Raw genomic sequence first — 20711 nt, forward strand, 5'->3', positions numbered from 1 at the left:
TCTCTCGTAGTCCATTCAGAGATGATGCTGCACAATATCTGTTTTCATGGTCAACAAACGTCAGACAATATTACGACAACCTGTAAACAATCTGGGTCGGTTGATATTAAACGCATCGTCAGGATCCGATGATCGGCAAAGAACAAAGAGCCAAGCCACCTTGGGCGCTCTCATGCAACTTATTTGTAATTTGTATTTGCGTCAGCTCTTAACAAGTAGGGAAGAAAAGACATATTGAAGTCTTTAAATTTTGGAAGATAAACATAACGCGGTACAATACAATTCCCTGTGAAACAAACCAACCATTGATCCCTCGGTTAATACAACATTTCATGTTGTAAATCAGAATAGAAACGTTTAGTGAGATTAATAACGCTAATGGATAGTTGTTCAGTTGCCAGTACCCCACAATATAACCTAACCACACCGTCAATGATTTCCAATGAACTGATCATGATATGGGAAACAGCAGTAAATATGATTACATGTGCGAGTGTTTCTACCCATCTGACAGTGTCAGGTCGATCTTCTACAGATGCCCTGTGCTCTCTGTACCATGTAACTTGTGTATGGCTGCGTGATAATGCTATACGTCAACCCAGCAACTGAGGTGGCACTAGAGACATTAGGACCGATTATAGTGGCATAATAAAGTATTGTGTCAAGACAGAACCAGTTACCATATACATGATCCATGTACAGTGTTTATAGTAGTGGTGGTCCGATTAATTGGAATAATCGAAGATTGGTCGCAGTGACCAAACGACCAAGCAATCGATCATGTTTTCTCATAATCGAACACAAACAATTCTGGAACACTTGTTTGTGTTAACAATATATTTCACAAGGTTGCTTTTGTCTGTTACATTTCATGAGCACTACAAGCTCGTTCCACGTCATGATTGAATTTATCTTAAAGACTCCAAGAAATTAATGTTCCTAACATACTAGTCATCCTTTAAAGATGTGAAATTTGCAAATGCATTTTGTGCAATTTGCAAAACCCCAAAGAACTACATGTTTACATCTTTATTCCTTTTGTGCATGAACAAACATAATCAGGAACATTTCATAAATGACGCTAACCAATTATTTTCGATGATTGATCGGTTGTAATGAACCAATCATCAATTATGAGATTTTAACCAATTCTCAGCACTAGTTTATAGATGTATATAAAGCACTATGTCAGAAACATGAATGATGAATATGCACACATGCTTATACCGGGTTACATATGGAAATTAGATGATAATTACTCCAGTAGATGTTATTATTAGATGTTTTGGATGATTATGCTTGGGAGTCATGTAGTTATTTACAAAATAGAGTGTAAGTTGTCTTATTGGCATAGATATAAATGTTGGTGAGTTAAGTCATATGACTATAACCTTCTAGCTGCTAGCAGTCAGCTTGGGTTATCAAGGGTAATAATGCTGTGCTGTTTGTGCGCGCTGTGAGCATCCCTCTGTGTGATGTGGAGTATTGCGTGGTGTAAGTCCCTTCATTGTTATCATTATCATAAATAAAGGACTGATCATAGGAGTACCTTGTGTAAACGTTTCTTGTGTCAGAGCAACGATAGCTGCCTATAAACCCGATGTATATGACGTACGACTCGGTTCGTAGTTTGCAGGCAAATCTCACAGTCTCTTGTTTATAAACGCCAAATGGCATGTATATATATTTGCATTGTAATATATAATGAAATATGGACAGTCACTAATAACTGCTGTAAAGTCGGTGTCTCCCTCCCAGACTCTACACAATAACTAGGATGGAGTCCAACTCGGGCCCAGAATGATTGGGCAAATCTAGACTGCCTCAGTTCTAGGCTGAAACCGAGAATTATTTTCTTTGGTAGATGTATACTTTTGTTAATAACATGACTATATTTCTTTAACTAAATGTCAGTCTAATAAAGATGATGTACGTACAACTAGCAAGAATTTATTCTGGATAAGAAAGTCATGACTTTCGTTCTAAAACGAAGTAAAAATACATTTGATCTTTTGTTCATAGACAGCCTTTTAGCAGTTTCCACCAATATGTCATAGAACAACATATACTGTGTACCTGTTGATCATGGCTTAACGTCGTCATAACGTTGACACTAGCAATATGTCCGATGTGGCTACAACGTCAAGGTAGTCATTCAACTCTGTCAGCTGGTGTAGTACAGGTAAGCAAGTCTGGACGTAAATGCAATGTGACTTTGAGCATGTTTACCTGGTGTCCAATTTAACTGCCAAACCAATACATTAAACATGACACAAAAACATAGACAGTATGTATTCATCGTCCAATCGATGTTTCCAACGTGAACTAAAACATAACTTACACTTTATCGCAAGTCACAGATATGAAAATACGCTTTGATATTTATTGTCAATAATTTTAATCCGAGTATATGAGAATAAATCGTTTGTTCTTAGTTTAGGTATCATACTCTCTTTTTGCAGGATATCAAACCTACCATCAGCTGATGACAACGTTGGACTGGAAATGGCGAGGACATTTTATACGGACAGTCGAACTTGTCATCTGGTACGTTAACTGTAGTTTAGCTTCAGACTTTACTTATAAATCCTACAGTGCACCTATAGAGCAGTCATTTCCGAGGGGTAAAAGGTTTTTGAAAATTCATTTCTGATCGTTAATGAGAAGACCGCCCTTGCTGTAGGTGCAAGCTGTGATCTGATCCAGGTGAATTTCAATAACAATAAATAAACAGGACCAGCTGTTGTCTGTACAGAGTTCTAAACGAAAACCACTATACGTACAACATATGTGTGTAAGCTCAAAATGTTCCACAATTTCAAACATAGCTTATGTTTCATATTCATATTCATTCAAGTACTGTAACCAAAACCTCAATGATTACCACGAAAGTGATGGTTTAATGAACGGACACTTAATGGTATTTAAGTACTTGGGAATTCAGTTATTGTACTATTAACAAGTATATTTACCTGACACAATTTATGCCCTTGAAAGATGACAATCTGGTTTCTTAATTCATCATTTATCATTTTTAAATCTGATCTTATGGAAAAGGAAACCTGTGTCTTTAGCATCCAGGAAGCATCCCTGCCTGCTTTCCGAAAACAAGACAGATTCCCGTTCCAATGCAATCCTATACGTGCATCTATCAATGCTTTCAAACAGCCTAACACGCCATCGGCGAGTGTAAGATTCTTAAATTTGTTTCCTAGCAACAATATAGACATAGAGTCTGCAATCATATTGAGTGTCAAAAAAGGAAAATGTACTTACCTCCTGGAATGAGTGTATATCCTTGGATCATAGACGACAATCCGTAAAAAAAGTATCAGATGTTTACAGTCCAACCGAAGATGACATGTTGCGAGGACAATAGTATCAGCATTGGCACCACTCTAGAACTAAAAACAGCACATGTCCAGTGCCACACGCAGGAAAGACACAAACCAAGAGAAGACCGTCGTCCCTAACGCTCGACACCATTGACTAGCATCCCTCAGCTTCATGTATCTCTCCACCACGTGGACGCTATCGTATACATTGATTCCTCCTCGGCGTCATGGTGTAATACCATAGTAACCGAGTTCCAGCCGAGGCGACTTTATTTCAGCCTATTTATAAATCAAATCACCCCGTCAATATTGTTAATTGTACAGTAGATGTGGCGTCAAGCTTCTACCATGGCTTGAAAATTGCGGGGCTATGATCTGCCTTGTTAGCTGCATCTGGTTTCGCTGACTTTTACACGGCGCTTGTTTCGGTGCCTAGTTTACCATTCGATATTAGTCTCCCTGGTTCTCTCGCGTCTGTGGTACATGAAGGATTACCTGGATTAACCCTCTATGGTGCGCAATCACAAGTAATTGTTTTCCCATTTACAGAGACAAGATTGATGATGCATGGTACAATGTTTGTTAGTTGGGCGAACTGGAACATATACTCACCTTAGTCGTGTTCCATGATGGTGCTTAGATGGTGTCTAGACTTGATCTTTGATTTATTCAACATAAGCCTCTCTGAGTCAAAGCAAGCTTTATGCTTAAAGTATGTGATGAGTCCCACTTGGCCACTCAGTGCACACATATTGCCTGTGTGTACATCGTAAAGGGAGACCATGCTCCACGATGCACATGCCTGTATATTGTAATTTATACTGTATGTGAAACAAACACTTCGTCGCTGTGTTCTTACGATCATTTATTGGTAGATAAATATGCATAATATACTCTGATCAAGCTTTGTTTGAGGGACGTCAGTAAACTATTCGCGGTCTACTATTCAGACGAATCTGACCATTGAAAGAAAATGTTTGATGTTTAATTCAACATCCACACACAGAGTGCTGACGATTTCGGTGTCAAAGTTATCCTTAAGACCAAATAGTTCAACCCATTAACGTGATGAACGGCAGTTATGACTGCACGTGTATAATTTCATGTTTACTCTTTCTCTGACAACTGTTCAAGGGAATGCATGCAGTTTAATTTCCACAACTCCAGGTGAGATAGCTTCTAGAAACAATGGCCTGTTTGGGAACTTTTAGAGGTCTCTCGTAACATTGGGATTTGATCAGCCAGAGTTATAAACAGCCATCCAGGAACGTCCCGTGGTGGTGTCTCAAGCCATGTATCCTCAACAAGCCATAATTCAGACAATACAAACATTCCCTGGGTGCTATCAACTTATACATACAGTTAGTAATCCCTTATCTTGACATTATATTTGACGTTATAATTCTGTACTCATTTAGGCACAAAGTTTCAGTACAGTCGCACTCCACCGACGTGATAAAGTACCCAGTGATATCTGTATGCTATTTGTGTCTTGATGCGTCGAAACTGCACATGTCCTTCTGAAAACGTCTTGTCTCCATGGTAACAATATAATATTTATTTTCACTTATGAAGACGTCGCTTTGTCTTGTGGGTTCCATGCTGACCAGCTATTTTGGGATTATTAATGAGAAGGAAATGCAAGAGACCCGTTTAAGATTTCTATGCCGTTAATTCTAACATGAGATTCATTGTAGACCTGTCAATATTGTTAATGTCATTGGCCTAGCTATCGTGAAAAAGATTATAAGAGATTTTAACATTTCCAATACAGTTACATATATGGATGTGCAGACTAGATAATACGGTCGTGTTTGAAAACGGCTTTGCAAAAAATCAGAGAAAAAGGAAAATTGCTAATAGTTATGTATGACCTAGACCGTAATAAATGCAATAGAAAGACAAACCTTTACGTTCACTGGTGTTATTGTATAAATACATATTTTCATATCGATGTTTCACTCGAATTATCACCGGCACAAAATAAACAACATTAAGCCACAATGAAACACTAACTCAATTTATTGGGTCCAGCTGTAACCATCTAACTACGTTTATGATAGCCGGAGGTAATTGATCAAACACGCCATGACACTATAACGAGCGTTATTGCTCTGAACAATGACCCGTCCAGAGGGAGGGAGCGATCTCATACACGTTAACGTACACAAGCTATAATTCTTGATGTGTTTGTAAAACACAGCCATATCAAAATATCAATTGCAAAGCTTCCTTGCATCAGCTCATGAATATTACATGTCTGTCAGCGTTTTGCATGTTGGTGTTATTACCATATAATTACTGCAATGATTGGTTGGATGTATTCCAGTTAGAGGTGATTATAAGTTGTTTTTATTTGTTTTTTTTACGCCCCTCTTACCACCATTTAAGCCATATGACGGCGACGAGTAGATAAGAGTCTAGACCAGGAACCAAGCATCATGGAACTATAATTGAATTTGCTCTCTTCTTTGGTAGCATCCCTTTGTTCTGTAATGGACTTCATGAAGACAATCAGTTTTCCCAGTCCATGTATTTGTAATCGACACATGTAACCATGCAAGCAGATGTCATCTAATATAAAATATAAAATATTATGAGTTCAAATATTTCTATAGATCAGTTTTTAGAAAACGTCTTTCTTTGTGATTACTCAAAGCTGTTATATTTCTCTGTAGTGCCATAGATGGGGATTTGGATATGATCAGATGTATACATATCAAGTAGATGGTGAAACTTGACACGCATAATTATTTGACTGACATGAAGCAAATAATAAGATGATCAGTAGCGCCATCTTAGATCTTGTGAGTTACTAGATTTAGATATTCCTTGACTGGTGAACAATCAGTGCGAATTGCCTTTAATGAACTCTTTCGGAAAAAGCCATTATATGGGGCAGCTTCAGGTTACCTTGAAATTAATTCTTGGTATTTAGTGTAGCCAAGCTCACGAATCTTTCATCCATGAGTTCAGTCTATTCCTGCATTCTGCAGCGGCCTTCAAGTCCTAATACAAAATCAGACCATCTTTTACAACCTGTGCCCTCATCACGAATTCAGAACCACTTCCGGTGAAAGCGGAAGTAATCAGATTTTTGTTTCATACAAGAGGGAAAAAAGAGAGAAAGAGCGCTGCAACAAGTTGTGAATAGAGCATTTGTTGACTGCACATTTAGTAGAGTTGAGTCATATGAATTTCACGAGGGTCGATAAATATGCCAAATATGAATACAATCCAAGAACGGATCTCTTGTTGGTCATTAGTAAAATTAAATGCGCTAGATGTATGCAGAAAATATTGCCTTGGGAGTTATTTCTGTAACAATGATGTATGAATGAAGGGTATGTGAGTACTGCGTCTTCCACGTTGTAACACCCAGCAACCTCCCACACTCCCAACACCCCACCGACTCCATGGAACATAAGTCTGACAACTAAAACAGCATTAATCAGGTTTCTGGTCTGCAAATATAATATGTTATGTAACCACAGTACTCGACGATATACCTAACATGATTGCTGCCTTGTTCAGTTGTAAGATGTAATCAAGAAGTTCCACATGCAACGTTTCACGCAAAATCATCGTACGAATTTCAAATCGTTTAAAAACATACACAAAGTCCAACGCCTAACCGAAAGTGCATTCATCCTTTTATAAATCACTGCGGTCACCAAAGAATTTACAGCATACGAGTTGGTTTGTTGTTTAACCCCGCACTCAGCAATATTCCAGCTATATAGCGGTGGTCTGTAAATAATTGAGTCTGGACCAGACAATCCAGTGATCAAGAGCATGATCATCGTTCTACGCAATTGGGATACGATGACATCCGTCAACCAAGTCATCGAGTCTGACCACCCGATCCCATTAATCGCCTCTTACGACAATCACGGGTTAGTAAAGACCAATTCTAACCCGGTTCTTTACGGGCTACAGCATAAGGGCCATTGCAAACTTCATGTGACTGCAGCAACATCAACTGTGAGATAATGGTCGGTTTGTGGCGTCTGACCACCGTGTCCAAATGATTGGTAGCGTGGATTGATACTGTACAGAGTGGTCAAATACATAATGGTCGTGTTGATCTTTAGGGCCGCAGTTATATAATCAATAAACTCATTAACGTGTCATCTTTTCCTGTTGTGTCTCCATATGAGTGACACGTTTAGTCAAGGTCATATAGTGTACAATCAACTATTTTAGACGTCATTAGTACATCCTTAGCACAGCGTGATGGGATGTGCAATTATTCAACAATAGCACTCTCACACACTTCTGTACGTGATACCTCGTTAAACTAAACCTCGTGAACCTTTTAGTTTGCAAGGAACATTATGTACAAAAATAACAAAGTTTTGACAAACCAATTCTCAACATGCAATTTCAGCGATACAGAAATATACGAGTATTTTCAATACATACTGGTCGAAGTGAAGGACGTTGTTATACCTAAGCATTACTAACAATATTAATAATCATCATTAGTGCTGAAGACCAATGTGCATCGGGCGTGTTGAATCAATGACAAGGTCGTTTTGTGCCCGCTTCTTAATGAGGAATATGGATGTCCATTAATCGATACAGCAATGTCTACGAGTACATATTGCATGCTTTAGATTCCTTTAGTAATGGTTTCTATAAGTTATTGCGCATCGTGGCCTGCAGTGTGACCTCGGGACGAGGAGGAGGACTGTGAGGTCTCTGTTCGCCGATGGTTTCGTGTGTGGTCATAATCAGTATTGTTTCTAACTAATAAATCTGAGCACACGTAAGGGATGTCACAAGTTACAGAGACAAACTAATGTTACATTTGTCTCGGGACGTGGGAGCGTTGTAGGACACGAAGACGTCACATCTAGGTTCTGTTGTGTCAAGGTCAGAACACTTAAAGTGCATGAGTGAGTATGGTTTTACGCCGCTTTTAGCAATATTCCAGCAATATCACGGCGGGGGACACCGGAAATGGGCCTCACACATTGTACCCATGTGGGGAATCGAATTGGGGTCTTCGGCGTGACGAGCGAACGCTTTAACCACTAGGCAACCCCCACCGCCCCTTACAAACAGATATGAAACGTTACGAAACTACACAATTCTAGTTTTGATTTTTCTGTTTTTCTTGATATACAGAAATATCATTATGAAAAGTCGACAAGTTAATGTTATAAGCCACAATTATAGCCTTTAATTTCTCGAAACCAGTGTGATACCAGCTCGATGGGACCACAACTTCCAGTATGCAATGGCTATGTTCTGTCATTTGTCTGATTGTGAGAGCTCTAGCTCTAATGGCGTCGGTTTAATTGCTCATGATTTCAGTCACTGGTTTGTACGGTAGACATGGAAACAAGCCAACATCATACAGATGGAACATCGCTGAAGGCAGCCTTAGCATATAGACTGGCACCATACCGCCTGGCGGTGCTCAACGATACATACAAAGTTGTACCCGCGGTTTGCGCCTGTTCCCAGTTCTTACTTAAAACACGCAACGGAATCTCCAATTTGAAGGATATTTCAGTTAAATAACCATGTGTCACCTTGAGTAGAAAACATATTAAGTGAAAATGTTCAACACGTTGTGTCCATTTACGTGTGAGTAAAATGAAATACATATCAGGTAGGAGGGCAGAACATGTTTCGGTCACAATTTTAAAACATACAATTTATTTCTCAAAAAGGAGCCAATCATTTCTTTTGCATAACACAATTTTCAAGACATCCTGCATATGTTTGTGCATATAAATAAATTCAGCTATGTCCAGCATATATTATTTCTATGTATATCTTTTTCATTTGTTCTTTTTATATACACAGCCTATATTGTATCACTTTCTTTGGGGAACAGATTTCATACCTGGTTTTACCTACGTTTGCCTGTACCGGGCAACAACAATAAGGCCATCAAACCTGTAGTTTCTGTATTTACCAAAGAGTAAACACCTTGGTCTCCCTCAGTTGTGTCCTTTGTCATGTCTAGCTATACTTTGAATAAACTGTTGAGTTGCACTACGTAGCAAACCTGACGCCACCGATATACGCTTAAAGCTTTCCAAATCTCGTGTAATGCCTGTGGGCGGACCGAGGCGTCGGACGAGTTACACGCAAGTCTCCCCGGATACTCCCCGGACACGACCAACAAAGTGGCCATCCTCTGCACACAAGATTGTAAGTTCATCGTGATTCAGCTATAGATTGCAGGTTACAGACTGCTGACTGACCGTGCGCCTCTGTGACTAGATCTCAGTACAGACCTTCTAATGGTTCAGTAAGTCTATATTCCCAGATTGCGGGTGGCAGATTCACGCACAAATGTGATGCCTGGCAGCGTCTTGGAATCTCATATGGACAGTAGATACACAGGGATGCATTTCCTTTGTGACCAACTCGTCTCATGGCTTGGAAAGCCGTTATAGGTTACAAAAAAATATGACGCAATGAGTCGCTTTTCTCAAAAGTGGACGCCGAGCGTGCAGGGGGTGATTCCAATATATGTTTTACAGATGCAATGACTTTAGGAAGAGAATTTTATTGATGTCAGCTGATGAAGGAGTAGGTATATACTCCGAAACGTTGTGTACCTCATAATAAAGAAGTTGACATCCACCAAATTCTCTTCCTCGTGTGTATCATTTCTAAATGTCATTCAAAGACCCAGAATGACTTGGTAGGCAGGGCATGTGAACGTTGTACACATATGCGAATTTGTTACAGATGAAAGACATTCAGGATGCAAACATTTGTTCCGTTACTCCTATCTGCAGATGTCATAGCCCAGATCTCATAGCATCAATGGATGCGATATATATTCTAAAGCATCAGCACAACTTGAATGTGTTTGTATGTGTATTTCTTTTGTCTCCGGGTAGGTGAATGGGGTGTCACAACGCTTTCAGTTATGCCCGTTTAATAAGGAATTTGTGACGCTTGCCACAGACGTTAACAACAGGTTTGATATACACGAGTTCAGATCACAGAGACGTCTTGCAAAGCAGGGAGCAACTAAAGACCTTCAACGCAACTCTAGCAGAATAATCTGTATACAATTCAGATGATCAACAAACCACGCGCAGCCTGTATTATTTTCTGCAAGATCCGTTCAGTGAGAAACTTATCGCATTGTTCAGGTAAACTGTTCCCTTTGCCATGGATAACGTCCAGGGAAATAGCTGTGTATTTGTTTCCTGTGTGTCTAGTACCTGGAGTTGTAACATCACTGCACAGCAAGCAGCATCAGAACAATCAATAGTGGCAAGGGCGTAATAGGTCAACATAGACATCTTGTCTTTCTATGTTACGAAGCCACCCAAGGATAAAGGATCTAATTGATGTTTGATGTAACAGCATGTCCTATGTATATTATGTTTGGCTGGTTGGTTGGTTAAACGCACAATGTGACACGACATGTCTCGAAATATGCATAATGCATTTCTCTCCATAATACCAACTATCAGCCCTCAGGGAAGCTATAATTAATTCCATTAAAAAATAAATACGTATTTAGATTACAATATTAAATTAAAAAGTTCGAATGGATTAATGCAACGTTGCATTAAATCGACTATCGCGCCCTCTACCGGCGAACATTATTTTTAAGCAAACCCCATAGAGTTATGTCCCTGGGAGCGCTCTTTACGAATATCCTCCGCACAACTTGTGATTGAAACCAGTTCGGCAAACACCGACAACACCGCGTGCGACAGTTTTCGATGTACGGAGCAATCGTTTACATATATGGCAAGTGTTCTCTGTTTGGAAGCTGTTCGCCTCGAAGTTTCAATTATCGATTTCAAGCAACTCGTTAGGGATAATAAATCTTTTATTGCATCAATAGGAAGCTTAAGTGAATGCATATGCCCCTAATATATAAAATATAGGCCAAAATATTGTCGAAAATGTTTGACATTTTTGTTGCCTTTAACGCCGCACTCGACAATAATCCAGCAATATGGAGTCTGTAAATAACCGGCCTGTCCCAGAGTATCCAGTGGTCAACAGCATGAACATCGAAATGCTCAACTGGGATACGATGGCATGTGTCAACCAGTTCAGCGAGGCTGACCACCCAATCCCGCTAGTCGCCTTTTACGACAAGCATGGGTTGCTGAAGAAATATTCCAAGCCGGCTGTTCACGGGTCCCTTTGCATTTTGACTGTGACCATGTGACCATGTGACCATGTGACTATGACAGTGCTACAGCGTGGCTGTTTGACTGTGTGACAGAGTGACAGTGTGGTTGTGACTATGTGACAATGAAACTTGAACAGCGTATCAAATGAACAGCATATCTTCTTATCTCATCAGATTCGATTATTGACAGACCGCCGCCATATAGCTGGATTATTGCTGATTGCGGCGTTAAACAACAAACCAACCTCTCTCATCATCGTTACACGTGTCTCGCTGTATAGCTTCAGTTCTTCCCCGGACACGCCGACATTAACCTGTATCAGTAATCAGATGTGGACGTCTCTCCGGGTTGAGATGCCCACTTACTCTGCACACCTGGCAACTATAACATCGATGTTGAAACACGCCGACATTAATTAACCTGTATCAGTAATCAGGTGTTGACGTCTCTCCGGGTTGAGATGCCCACTTACTCTGCACACCTGGCAACCATAACATCGATGTTGAAACACGCCGACATTAATTAACCTGTATCAGTAATCAGGTGTGGACGTCTCTCCGGGTTGAGATGCCCACTTACTCTGCACACCTGGCAACAATAACATCGATGTTGAAACACGCCGACATTAATTAACCTGTATCAGTAATCAGGTGTTGACGTCTCTCCGGGTTGAGATGCCCACTTACTCTGCACACCTGGCAACTATAACATCGATGTTGAAACACGCCGACATTAATTAACCTGTATCAGTAATCAGGTGTTGACGTCTCTCCGGGTTGAGATGCCCACTTACTCTGCACACCTGGCAACTATAACATCGATGTTGAAACACGCCGACATTAATTAACCTGTATCAGTAATCAGGTGTTGACGTCTCTCCGGGTTGAGATGCCCACTGCACTCTGAAACACCTGGCAACCATAACATCGATGTTGAAACACGCCGACATTAATTAACCTGTATCAGTAATCAGGTGTGTGGACGTCTCTCCGGGTTGAGATGCCCACTAAATTCTGCACACCTGGCAATGCCCCTAATTCTGCACATAACATCGATGTTGAAACACGCCGACATTAATTAACCTGTATCAGTAATCAGGTGTTGACGTCTCCGGGTTGAGATGCCCACTAACTCTGCACACCTGGCAACCATAACATCGATGTTGAAACACGCCGACATTAATTAACCTGTATCAGTAATCAGGTGTGGACGTCTCTCCGGGTTGAGATGCCCACTAATTCTGCACACCTGGCAACCATAACATCGATGTTGAAACACGCCGACATTAATTAACCTGTATCAGTAATCAGGTGTGGACGTCTCTCCGGGTTGAGATGCCCACTAATTCTGCACACCTGGCAACCATAACATCGATGTTGAAACACGCCGACATTAATTAACCTGTATCAGTAATCAGGTGTGGACGTCTCTCCGGGTTGAGATGCCCACTTACTCTGCACACCTGGCAACCATAACATCGATGTTGAAACACGCCGACATTAATTAACAGTAATCTGTGGATCCACTCTGTAATAACATCGATGTTGAAACACGCCGTAATTAACCTGTATCAGTAATCAGGTGTGGACGTCTCTCCGGGTTGAGATGCCCACTTACTCTGCACACCTGGCAACTATAACATCGATGTTGAAACACGCCGACATTAATTAACCTGTATCAGTAATCAGCTGTGGACGTCAATCCTGGCTGAGATGTCCACTTGCTCTGCACACCTGGCAACCATATTATAGTCCACATTTCATTCCATTGTTACGAAGCATGATTTAAAACAACGGCTACAGATTCTAATAACACAATCGATCTTCAGCAAATTCTCTACTTCAAAGTTTTTATTCAATTTCAATTGAATTTTCAAGTAACTCCGTCTCTGTCCAAATCGCTGAAGTAGTCTGATCCAATATATCAACTGGAGAGACGCTGAAAACATACTGTGGATAAAATACATTTCATTCCAGCCTATTTAAGCCTGTGTATTAGACACCGTGCATATTCAAAAGAAATTCAGCGTGTCAAGCTACCCCAACTGCATGGGACGTTGAATTCCCAGTCACTGGCTCGTCTGGTCTTGAGTTGGTATTTCACACACCGCTGAGGTGTAGCTGAAATATGTACTGACGCTCAATCATTCAGACTCAACCGATAGCCATTTTCCAAAACTGATTGTATTCCACTAACTTACAGCGATTTCTGTACGAGTGGTACACCAGACAAACTATAAGTAAAGGAAAAGTAGTCTAAATCGTAATTCCAAGATCAGTTCTAGGGCGTATTTTCAGGTCTCATTTTCTGTTTAGATGACTTCGACTTGCCTGAAGAATAAATGTTTACTTCGGCGCAGTAAGCTGTAGACGTTGTAAGACGTATTTCTACTGCTATACATGAGAACTGTTTGCAAAGTAGCTGTAATAAATTCATTTGCCTTTCCTGTACTTAAGATATTTTTGTTGTTATGGTGAAAGTTACACGATGAACAAATGTCAGAACAGTTAGAAAGATCAAAGCCAATCGTCATAATCCCTAAATTGAAACAAACAATTTAATGAACAATCGACCGAATTGCCGTTGCAAAATCACACGCTACTAATGCTATCAATAAAAGAGTTGGCGTTTAATTTGTCAGATGAGAAAGTCTTCTAGGGATGGCAAAGTTCTGAGAATAACGATGATGGATTAAGTTGACAGAGTTGGTTGCTAATTAGTTTTGAACATAATCCTCTCCGATGTCCACGCAGTTCTGCTAAAGCTGCTGGACTGCTGCATGCCACTGGTGTTGAAGGCCTTCTCCTCATGGTCAAAAGTCATCCACAGCAGAAATGGCGTCTTATCATTTGCCCAAGACTTGCCAGACAGTTCTTCCTTCAAGTTTGGTAAGAGGTTGAAATCTGAACTCATTCCTTATTCCGTAGCAGTTACAGGTACAAAACACGGATACTGTTTCTTTAAGGACATGTATATGTAAGACTCGTGACACAAAATATATATATATAAATATCTTAAATCACATTATCATAGTATTGAACACTGCTTTCTTCTCGAAACGATTGCTTCATAGGCATAGTCCGTTCAATGGGGAATGCACTACGTAAAGGTACAAATGTTATTTCTCACATCAGTCTTCGACAGTTTTGTTTCAGATTGGATTGGAATTAATGAGTGAGTCTGGTTTTAACAGTGTTTCCAATTACATCTTGGCGAGAGCAGCACAAGAAGCTCCAAGTACTGCAGGGCTTAGACCTTTACGATCAACACAATTTGTAACAAGTATCGTAATGGCAAACTCTAGGGAATCTGGGACTCAAACCAACAATCAGGATCCTGGCAGGCGTAGGGGAGGTAACTTTGCACTACAAGGACATCTGCACCGACAGATCCATTTGTCAAGAAATGTGTCGAACACTGCCAACTCCCTCTATAAACAATACTTACATTGACTATAGCATTGTCTGATATTTACGAGCATTCCGTTTATAAAGCAGATAACTTTTTGCAAATTTCAGGAAATAAACCAACAAGAAAAAAACAGGATTTGATTCATGTCTGAACGTAACGTATCCAGAACAATCTTTTAATCATACGCCAGAGAACACAAGTCTTTCTTTTTGCCAGCTGTGATCATTTGACATTTTCGACGAATGTAGATCACAGTCATTATAACTTTCATCTACCAGTGTATACGTAAACCATAGCGTGTTGAGTTTCACTGAGCGGCAACATAGATCTATATCCAGATACACATATGGTGCAGGGTTATGGAGGAAATATTACTTGAGACTTGCAATGCATTTGCTTTCGAAATGGGCTTCATTTCAACTGATGGCTTAATTAGTGGTTTATGTTGGTTAGTATATTATTTCAGCACAGCAATCAGAAACATTACATTGCAGAAAAAGTCTGGATATACATGTATATGCCTTGTATAGAGAGATATGCAAGACCTAAACAATTTTGTATGAATGAGCTATACAAAATTGTTTTTCCTTGTATTTATTGCTAAAGGGAGATAATTGCAGTGTAATGCTATATACTCTCCAAAAAAAAGAATCGCATAATGAAAATAGCAATTTCATGTAGCAATGAATTAAAACGTGATTCATTTTACAAATGGTTTTTCTCTGTTTATGAGTCCTATGGTGTTTATGTTTTGAAACATCACAACAAAATGCACCATCCGTAAAATACCCGTATTTAACAGCATGATTTTCCATTTCGGCGTGTAGTGTCACAGAATACACAATTCACATGCAATGCACGTGAAAGTTGGGGATCAGATAGTCTCAATGATGGGTATAAAAGGTTGATCGCTGTATGTCGATTATTCACTGTATTTGGAATATTGTTGACGAACGCAAAATGCCACGTCTAAGTGAAGCCAACCGTCATATCGCCATTGGTTTGCTTGAAACTGGCCAGTCTCAACCTGCAGTTGCCCGACGCATGAATGTTCACCAAAGCACCATTTCACGGCTATGGGAGAGATATCGCCGGCAGAATGCGGTAACAGATGCCCCTCGTAGTGGGCGACCTCGAGCGACCACTGCGGCGCAGGATCGCTACATCCGGGTACATCACCTGCGTCATCGAACAGCTACGGCGACCAGTCCCGATCGACAAATACCCGGATTGAGGAGGCTTTCTGCACAGACCGTCAGGAACAGGTTGAGAGAGGCTGGTTTACGTGCCAGAAGACCTTATTTTGGCCCTGTGCTTCGACAACAACATCGTCGACATCGAGTTCAATGGTGCACCAACGTTCAGGCCTGGAACCTACCGAATTGGCGTAGAATCTGGTTCAGTGATGAATCACGATTTCTATTGGAACGACGCGATGGAAGAATGCTGGTGTAAAGCCTACAAGATGTTTCAAAATAAACATAAAAATTCCTATATGCGTTTCTTTTTTTGGAGAGTATACATCTGTTCGCTATGGGTAAAATGCAATGGTTACGTGCTGGTATAGTGGCGTGTGACATTACTGAAATTTTCCCCTAGAGTTGTAAGTACTACATTGTGTTAGCGGGATGACGTACTTACCTTGCAATGATATCGATATTGATTTGTGCATTTCGTCCTTTTTCTCACACGCTACAGAGTACGTGAGTGGACACTTATGGAGTGAGTGAGTGAGTGAGTATTGTTTTCCGCCGCCGCAATATTTTAGCAATATTCCAGCAATATCACCCGTGTGGGGCGTTTTATCCACTCTGCTACTCCACCGCCCCGACACTAATTCACATGTGCTATCTTCTACACAGTGTTGACTCCGATTCCATTGGTTCCTATTCACGTTCACGTAGTACATTGGTTCCTATTCACGTAGTAGCTGTCGGCTACACATGTACATTGGCGTAGTAGCTACTGTTCTGCTACACATGTACATTGGTTCTACACCTATTCACGTACTGTTCTGCTATTGGCTACACATGTACAGCTCACTGTACTGCTATCGGCTACACATGTACATTGGTTCCTATTCACGTAGTAGCTACTGTACTGCTATCGGCTACACATGTACATTGGTTCCTATTCACGTAGTAGCTACTGTACTGCTATCGGCTACACATGTACATTGTAGTACACATGTACATTGGTTCCTATTCGTAGTAGCTATTGCTGCTGTACTGCTATTCTATTCACGTAGTAGCGGCTACACATGTACATTGATACCTATTCACGTAGTAGCTACTGTACTGCTATCGGCTACACATGTACATTGGTTCCTATTCACGTAGTAGCTACTGTACTGCTATCGGCTACACATGTACATTGGTTCCTATTCACGTAGTAGCTACTGTACTGCTATCGGCTACACATGTACATTGGTTCCTATTCACGTAGTAGCTACTGTACTGCTATCGGCTACACATGTACATTGATACCTATTCACGTAGTAGCTACTGTGTACATTGATACCTGCTATCGGCTACACATGTACATTGATACCTATTCACGTAGTAGCTACTGTACTGCTATCGGCTACACATGTACATTGGTTCCTATTCACGTAGTAGCTACTGTACTGCTATCGGCTACACATGTACATTGGTTCCTATTCACGTAGTAGCTACTGTACTGCTATCGGCTACACATGTACATTGATACCTATTCACGTAGTAGCTACTGTACTGCTATCGGCTACACATGTACATTGATTCCTATTCACGTAGTAGCTACTGTACTGCTATCGGCTACACATGTACATTGATACCTATTCACGTAGTAGCTACTGTACTGCTATCGGCTACACATGTACATTGATACCTATTCACGTAGTAGCTACTGTACTGCTATCGGCTACACATGTACATTGATACCTATTCACGTAGTAGCTACTGTACTGCTATCGGCTACACATGTACATTGATACCCTATTCACGTAGTAGCTACTGTACTGCTATCGGCTACACATGTACATTGATATTCCTATTCGGCGTAGTCACGTAGTAGCTACTGTACTGCTATCGGCTACACATGTACATTGATACCTATTCACGTAGTAGCTACTGTACTGCTATCGGCTACATGTACATTGGTTCCTATTCACGTAGTAGCTACTGTACTATATCGGCTAGCTACATGTACATTGATTTCCTATTCACGTATAGTAGCTACTGTACTGCTATCGGCTACACATGTACATTGATACCTATTCACGTAGTAGCTACTGTACTGCTATCGGCTACACATGTACATTGATTCCTATTCACGTAGTAGCTACTGTACTGCTATCGGCTACACATGTACATTGATTACCTATTCACGGTAGTAGCGTAGTACTGTACTGCTATCGGCTACACATGTACATTGATACCCTAGCTCACTGCTATCGGTACACATGTACATTGGTTCCTATTCACATAGTAGCTACTGTACTGCTATCGGCTACACATGTACATTGATACCTATCCACGTAGTAGCTACTGTATTGCTATAGGAGAAATGGTGATTTCTATTCATATAGTAATGATTGTGTGACTATACAGGAAGTATAGCTCCTGTATTATATTTGAGGAAATCGATGCTAATGATGTCAAATAATGGTGTGCCTTCTCCAGATTATTTATCGGACATACGTGTTGTTTTTGTTCAGAAGTTAGTTTGTAACTTTCTGTAACTATCTAGCATCTTCTACCGTGTGTTGTTCCCAGCTGACAATTTCACGTTGTCACAACGTTATGCTTTCGTTGTTACAACGTTATTCTGGCCTGACGTTGTGATGCGTCATTTTCACGTCGCCACAAGGTTAACGTTATTTGATGCTAACGAATTTTACGTTTTGTTCACGTTCTATTTAACGTTAATAGTTTGCTCAATAGTGAACAGTACATAAGAAACAAGGCAGAAATTCACTTCAATGTATATTCGTCAATTTGCATGTTGTTTTGGTCATCTGTTTTCTGAAGCTGTAGCTGAATAGTGAAGAAAGAATTTGAACGTCAAAAGTTTTACAGACAACTATGGTGACACCATGTTATAAGAAACGTTGTTATAACGTTGTGAGGAGCCCAAAGCGAGTGTGGGTGAGTGAGTTTAGTTTTACGCCGCACTCAGCAATATTCCACCTATATGGCGGCAGTCTGTAAAGAATCGAGTCTGGACCAAACAATCCATTGATCAACAGCATGAGCATCGATCTACGCAATTGGGAACCGATGACATGTGTCAACCAAGTCAGCGAGCCTGACCTTCCGATCCCGTTAGTCGCCTCTTTCGACAAGCATGGGTTGCTGAAGATCAATTCTAACCCGGATCTTCACGGGTAAATTCCTTTAGAGTAAGGTCTGTTGAGTGTAGTTGAAAAGCTTGCTATTAATCAATTTGACTTGTGTACGGTATCCCCGAGACATTGAGACGGGATTCCATTACGATGTTGTCTACACCTAGCTGCTGTAACTATTCGTTCTGATCTCATGTGAATCCTCATAATGCTATGTATCGCAGCCTTGACCTTGGCCTTCTGTGTGGGTAAGTGAGTTTTACGCCGCTTTTAGCAATATTCCAGCAATATCGACGGAGCACTGGAACACCAGTAATGGGCTTCACACATTGTACCCATGCGAGGAATCGAACCCGGGTGCTCGGCGTGACGAGCGAACTCTTTAACCACTAGGCTACCCACCGCCCATCTTGGCCTTCTGTTGGAATGTAAGTGAAATTAGCAAAAGAAACTGAAAAAGCAATCGCTTAATCTTTCACTGAATTACAAACTGCAAAAACCTGCCACGATAGACACACGGCGCCCTGTCACTGTAATGGGTGTGACATTTCTTCTACTTTTTTGGTCTTCATAACTATCTCAAAGCTCGACATCGAGTTTTGTTTTTTCCACTGAAAAGTAAGACATTTTGTTCTATTGTTTTAATAAGCAAAATACCGATCACAACGCAACCATTATACGATTCTTTCTTTATCTGATGTGCGCTTGCTTGCTGGTCCGAATGTACTACGTTTTTTTTCGTAAAGCTCCGGTGTATTAGTTTTTCCACTGAAAAGGGACCGTATCAGTATGTTTCGATGTTAATATGTTCCCAAAGGAGAGACGAGCTTTCTTAAATCAAGACTTTGGATACCATCCCGTTGTAAAAACAGCCTGTTTGGTCTTGGCGAGTTACCAACGTAAGATGAACGGAAAAGGCATGAATTCTGCGCCGTGTCTTGGGGTATAAAAGTCAAAACGAGTTTAAATATCTGTATCGGACTCGGAATGGTTCTCCAGCTGAAGAGCTTGCAAGAAACGATGAATTCCGAGGGACATACACTGAGTGAACTATGATCGCACTGCTCTTCCACGCACACAATGACACCCTTGTGTTTAGTGTTGATGAAACTGGGCTGTAGGATCTCAAGTTCCCCTAGACACCTGGTGTTGAGTGAACACACTTCCAACTGGCTATGGCAACACAATGTACCGGAAAACGTTGTCGCTGAAACATAATGTTTACATTCAAATAAATAACTGAAACAAAATACTATGTCATTATTAATGTTTTGTATTATAAGTGATAATACTTACATATCTTGCAGTTCCTTGTGATGTGGGGTCATCGCCGTCTGTTGAGTGCATGTTCTTTTAGTGTTTGTTTGCGGATGTCGAATATTTGTTTTTACGGTTCAAAAAACGTTTTTAGAATAACCATAGCAGTAATGTTTCCCTTTTTCTACACAGAATCGCCAGTAAAGGGATGCTATTTGAATTTGTATCAGTTCAACCATTCTTCGCATT

This window comes from Haliotis rubra, unplaced genomic scaffold, assembly GCF_003918875.1.
Source record: "Haliotis rubra isolate DU_JTF1 unplaced genomic scaffold, ASM391887v1 Scf94, whole genome shotgun sequence".
NCBI classification, from domain to species: Eukaryota; Metazoa; Mollusca; class Gastropoda; order Lepetellida; family Haliotidae; genus Haliotis; species Haliotis rubra.